The sequence below is a fragment of the Marmota flaviventris genome, chromosome 11 (assembly GCF_047511675.1).
Source record: "Marmota flaviventris isolate mMarFla1 chromosome 11, mMarFla1.hap1, whole genome shotgun sequence".
Lineage (NCBI taxonomy): Eukaryota > Metazoa > Chordata > Mammalia > Rodentia > Sciuridae > Marmota > Marmota flaviventris.
The window spans coordinates 87,232,975-87,239,616 of record NC_092508.1 but is presented as its reverse complement, the minus strand read 5'-3'; the positions used below and the strand labels follow the sequence as shown (position 1 = coordinate 87,239,616).

The window sequence follows — 6,642 nt, the reverse complement described above, 5'->3', positions numbered from 1 at the left end:
ATAGGGGCTCTGACCCACTTTATCATTGATAGCTGGATGGCAGAAGATGTTGGTCAGTTTGGGTGGAAGATGTCAGTCAGTGTGGGGTGCCCTGTAGGAGTTTATCTTTTGTTTGGCTCATACCCTTATTCCCAGCTGCCATGAGTTGCTGGGTTCTCCTCCACCATGATGTTTCTGCAATGGAATTCACTGACCCATAGATTCCATTAAACCATACACCAAAATAAATCTGTCTTGCAAGTTGTTCTTGTTAGGTATTTTGGTCACAGCAAAAAAAGATAACACAGATAGATAGGTGTGTGTGTGTGAGTGTGTGTGTGTTTGTGTAGGTATATATATATATATATATATATATATATATATATATATATATATATATATATATATAATATCCTGTTGGAGTAGTGTGTCCCGGGAGAACACCTTGTGCGTGGTTGGCGGGATATTCCTGGGGATCATGTGTGGAGTGTGCTGGTGGAGTTCAGAAATAAAGTTTGTTCCTGCTTGAGTGGCTCTTCATTTTGTGCCTAGCCAGACTGCGGCATTTGGTGGCCCGTACGGGGAACGAACCCCGACCTTTTGTGCCCAGCCAGACTGCGGCAATAATATATATATATATAAACACTTTAAGACAAATGTTCTGCACATGACTTTTTTCTAGTAATCTATTCATATGCATGCTTGGCTTTATATCATTTTACTTTATTTTCTTATTTATTCTGATTTGTTATACATGGTGGCAGATGCAATTCATTTCATATTATACATATAGAATACAATTTTTCAAAACACTCATTGTACACAGAATATTTTAACACCATTCATGTCTTATACATGTAATTAGGGTAATGATGACTAACTCATTCCACCATCATTCCTACCCCTTTGCCCTCTCCCATCTCCTCCCTCCCCTTTGCCCTATCTAAAGTTCCTCCATTCCTCCCATATTTCCCCTACCACCAATCACCCTTATGCATCTGCTTCCTCATGTCAAAGAAAACATTCAGCTTTTGGTTTATTGGGATTGGCTTTCTTCACTTAGCATTATGTTCTACATCTCCATACATTTACCTGCAAATTCCATGATTTTATTCTCTTTTAATGCTGAGTAATATTCCACTGTGTATATACCAAAGTTTCCCTATCAATTTTTCTATTGAAGGGCTTCTAGGTTGATTCCATAATTTAGCTATTGTGAATTGTGCTGCTATAAACATTCATGTGGCTGTGTTTCTGTAGTCCTTTAGGTATAAACCGAGGAGAAGGATAGCTCGGTCAAATGGTGCTACTGTTACCAATTTTCCAAGGAATCTCCATATGGCTTTCCAGATTGTCTGTACCAATTTGCAGTCCCACCAGCAATATATGAGTGTGCCTTTTCCCCCACATCCTCGCCAACACTTATTGTTGTTTGTATTCTTAATAGCTGCCATTCTGACTGGCGTGAGATGAAATCTTAGAGTAGTAATTGTTAGTAATATTAGTAATTAGAATTTTCTCTCTCCTTCCCTTCATTAACATGGCTAATGGTTTATCAATTTTATTTATTTTTTCAAAGAACCAACTTTTTGTTTTGTCAATTTTTTCAATTGTTTCTTTTAATTCAATTTCATTGATTTCAGCTCTAATTTTAATTATTTTCTGTCTTCCACTACTTTGGGGGTTCATCTGTTCTTCTCTTTCTAGGGCTTTGAGACATAATGTTAGGTCATTTATTTGTTGATTTTTTTTCCTTTATGAAGGAATGAAATCCATGCAGTGAACTTTCCTCTTAGTACTGTCTTCATGGTGTCCCAGAGATTTTGATATGTTGTATCAGAATTCTCATTTACTTCTAAGCATTTTTTAATCTCTTCCTTGATATCTTTTGCAACCCATTGTTCATTCAATAGTATATTATTTTGTCTCCAGGTGTTGGATTTCCTTTTGATTTTTATTGTATCATTGATTTCTAATTTCATTCCATTATGGTCTGATAGAATGGAGGGTCATATCTCTACTTTTTTGTATTTACTAAGATTTGCTTTGTGACATAACATATGGTCTATTTTAGAGGAGAATCCATGTGCTTCTGAGAAGAAAGTATATTCTCATTGATGGGTAATATACTCATGTCAATTAAGTCAAAGTTATTGATTATATTATTGAGTGCTATAGTTTTTTTGTTTAGCTTATGTTTGGTGCTCTATCTAGTAGTGAAAGTTTAGTTCTTCCCTTTGCAGATTTTCTTTGTTGTTTCTCATTTTCTCCTTGTGAAATATCTAGTGTATTAAAGCCATCCAGAATTATTGTGTTGTCATCTATTTGACTCTTGAACTTGATAAGATTTAGATTGATGAACGTAGATGCTTGATTGTTTGGGGCATATATATTTGTTACTGTTTTGTGTTGTTGATGGATAGTTCCGTTAAGCAGTATGAAATGTCCATCTTTATTGCTTTTGAGTAACTTTGGCTTTAAGTCTACTTTACTTGATATGAGGATGGAAACCCCTACTTGCTCATGTAGGCTATCTGAATGGTATATTTTATCCCAACCTTTCACCTTCAGTCTGTGGACATCTTTTCCTAGGAGATGAGTCTCTTGAAGGCAGCATATTTGTTGTTTTTTTTTGTTTTGTTTTTTAAATACAATCTACCAGCCTATGTCTTTTGATTGGTGAGTTTAAGCCATTAACATTTAGGGTTATTATTTAGATATGATTTGTACTACCAGTAATTTTTGTTTATTTTTTGGTATTTAGCTTGTCTTGATTTCTCCTTTGGTTGGCTTTTCTTTTATTGTAGTCCTTCCCTTTGCAGATTTTCATTGTTGTTTTTCATTTCTTCCTCGTGGAATATTTTGCCAAGAATGTTCTGTAGTGCAGGCTTTCTTGCTGTAAATTCTTTTAGCTTTTTTTTTTATCATGGAAGATTTTTATTTCATTGTCAAATATGAAGCTTAATTTTTCTGGATATAAGATTCTTGGTTAACATCCATTATCTTTTAGAGCTTGGTATATGTTGTTCCAGGATATCCTAGCTTTGAGAGTCTGGGTTGATAAATCTGCTGAGATTTGAACTGGTCTTCCCCTATAGGTAATCTGATTTTTCTCTCTTATGGCCTTTAAAATTATATCCTTATTCTGTCTGCAAGGCATTTTCATTATAATGTGTCTTGGTGTAGATTTGTTGGCATTTTGTTCATTTGGTGTCTTATAGGCTTCTTGTATTTGATTTTTGTATTCATTTTTCATGCTCCGGAAGTTTTCAGATATTATTTTATTGAAGAGATTGTGCATTCCTTTGGTTTTAATCTCTGAAACTTCCTCTATCCCAATCAATCTTAAATTTGGTCTTTTGATGGTATCCCACAATTCTTGGATGTTCGGTTCATGGTTTATTACCATCTTAACTGTGAGGTCAACTTTATTTTAAAGATTGTCTATGTTGTCCTCATTGTCTGAGGTTCTGTCTTCCAAGTTGTCTAGTCTGTTGGTGATGCTATCTATTGAGTTTGTTTTATTTTAATAAAATACTGAGTTTATTTCACATGTATATTTTTGTCTCCCCATCATTTCCATGTCTGACCACCACTACTACTATGTACTATCACATTCCTACATACTTAGAAACCAAGCAAAGGGTAGAGTTCCATCTTTAAAAACTAAACAGGCATTTTGGACAGCACATTCTTGGCATTAGAACCTGGAAAAGATTTATCAAACACGATAGGGAAAGTTCTCACTTTGTATTATAAAAAGGACAGCCATATATCAACTGTTACAGAAATGAAATGAGATGGAAATTTTTAACAACCTGTTTAAACTATTTTCTTAAAGAGACTTCCTCCACTGCCAGAGATCTTGAATAGCCTCCTGGTCAGTTATCCAGAAGCAATTCTTCACATAATTGACGAACTTGGCTTCCACTTTGAGAAGAGAACCACTTTTTTCTATTCTTTCTTGCATTTTTGCTTTAATGTTTTCTACAGAACTAGGTCCTTTTGGTGTTTTAGGAGTTTTTTCCTGTTTTTTGAAGGATTCTTGACCTTTTGATCTTGGTGTTGATGGTTTTGAGTCTTTTCCATTCTGGTTCGATTTTTGTGCTTTTTTGGCTGGAGTATCTCATAGAGATTTCTTCACTGGAGCTTTTTCTTCAGTTTCCTTATCATCAAAATCATCATCATCATCTTTATCATCACTGACATCTTCATCAGCAGCAAGTTTTACTTTTTTTATGGGGAACCTTGCTACCACCTCCAGGGGTAGATAGCTTTCCAGATACACTTAAAAGTTTCACATCCTCCTCCTCTTCATCTTCTGACTCTTCATCTTCCTCCACAGCTACTAAATGCTGGCCACTAATATGCACAGGCCCTGAACTGCACTTCAACCTTAAGACCACAGGTGGTGTGATTTCAAAACCCCCAAGGGAAATCGTTGGCTGTACAGACATTTTCAATGTTGCCAGTGTTACTTTAATTGGACTGCCTTCAAAATTCATTGCCTCTGCTTCAACAATGTGCAATTCATCCTTTGCACCAGCCCCTAAACTGACCATTCTTAATGATAACTGGTGCTCATTTTCATAATTATCCACCTTAAAGTGATAATCTTTGTCAGCCTTTAGCTCACAATTGAAAAGGTAGTTCTGGGGCCTTAGGGGGCTCATGTGTTGAGAGCCACAGCCGAAGGGGCCCCAGCAAACTTTCAGACTGCCAGCTGATGATTGGCTCACAGCGCCCCAGCAACATCTAGCTGATTGGCTCCTCTGCGGTGATGCTCATTGGGCTGTTTCCCTGCCCTTTCAGACCACGGAGCTGCTCATTGGGGGACTTTTTTGGCTCCGCCCATGCAACCCAGCCAATCGGCCTCAAGAGCAGGAGGATTGTGGGAGGTGGAGAGGCTTGTGGTTGTGAGAGAGGCTTGTGGGAAGCCGGTGGTGGCAGTTGGGCTCTGAAGGTTTTTCCTGAGGAGCTGTTTTGTTTGGCGTGTGTGGTTCTAAAAATAAAGTTCGTTTCTTTTGACAAGTGGCTCCTGAATTGTGCCCAGCCAGACTGAGGCACTCATGTCCATATCCATCGAATCTTCCATGGGTTGATAGCATGCACTTAGGTGGGAGAGAAGGACAATAGAAAATGGGTGGCTGAAGAGATGCGCAGGACGGAATCATGCCAGGCTCTATTGAGTTTTTTAATTGGCTTATTGTTTTTCATTTCTAGGATTTCTGTTTTTTATTTGTTTATTTTTCAGTATCTCTATCTGTTTCTTGAATTAATTTCTTGCAACCTATATTTGCTCTCTTATCTCTTTGTTGGTATGATCCATGGTTGCCTGAATTTGTTCTCTTATCTCTTTGTTGAAGTGATCGATTTTTCCTGTATGTGCTCACTTAGGTTGTTTTTTAATTCCCAAATCATTTTAGTTATGTATATTTGGAACTCCTTCTCTGACATTTCACCTACTTCACTATCTATGAATTCCATTGTTGTAGTGTCTTGGTTTGTTTGGGGCACCTTCCTCCCTTGTTTTTTTCATGATGCCTATGTGTCTTCCTCTCTTGTGGTGTAGATCAGAGGTATTACAGCTTCTGCCCTATTGTCTTATAGTGTGCCTACAGGTTACCAATAGTTCACTTTTAAGGATGAGATCAATATTATAGCACTCAATGTACCCAATGTGCAGCCAAATATCAGTTAGCTTCTATTTTTACACTTATAGTTTTGTCACTATAAACAGAAATGATGAGTTCAGTTATCTTTAACCATATAATCAATAGGTTTGCATAATGGTTTACAGTTTCTGATGATGAAAGGAGGCTACTGTGGGGTTGACTGACATGTTTATAAGGTAGAATATGAGAATATGGATATATTAGATTATATGACTAGTGAGAGGATAATCTTAGGAAGTTGGCTGTTAGTAGGAGAAATAAGAGACAGGCAACCCCATGAAAGACTCTCTGTCACTTCAGCAACAGGATAACTGTTAGTACCTCTAGTAAAGAGATCTCTGGTGCAGCCAGGCCACAGGGACCTTGGTGATGTCTTACCAGGTCATTATTGTTGTCTCTTAATAGAAGCAGCGATATCCCAGTTTTGTGGCATTGGCAGCCTCAAGCCTCTGTTTCTTGATGATGGGCTGTGGAGCCACACTTTGGTGGATAAGGAACCCCAGCACAGGGTGGCTCTCCACGAGGGTAAGGGGTTGTTTTGCTCTTTGGAACTCTGGGCTGTAGGTTTGGGGTAGGTTGGTGGGCTCTGCCTCTGCTTTATGCTATTTTAATTAATACGTCTTCATCGTACTTTTTTTAGTCAATCAATTTCTTATCATATCTGTACCAAGATTTTTTTTATTAAAGATCAGATTTTATAAAATATTTTAGTAGATTATTTATGTAACTTGTTGGTTCACATTCTAACATAAAACTATTTTTTCTTAAAATGAAAAGAGTTAAGCAATGTGTGCTTTTAGATTATTTTATTGAGTATTGTATTATAAAACTATGGCTATGATGTGATAATTTACTGAATATTTTAAGCTTCTCTAAATTGAATGGCGGACTTTAAGCCAAAGGAAAGAAGATGCCTGATCTCTAGACATAACATTCTTGGAATGTGGATGCTTATAATTATTTTTATTATTGATCATATGATTTTACT

General features: G+C 36.8%; 1 pseudogene; it reads right to left on the bottom strand.

Moving 5' to 3' along the window:
* Nucleotides 1-3,814: 3,814 nt before the first annotated feature.
* On the bottom strand, nt 3,815-5,074 carry LOC114094834 (nucleophosmin-like; annotated as a pseudogene).
* Between the last annotated feature and the right edge of the window lie 1,568 nt (nt 5,075-6,642).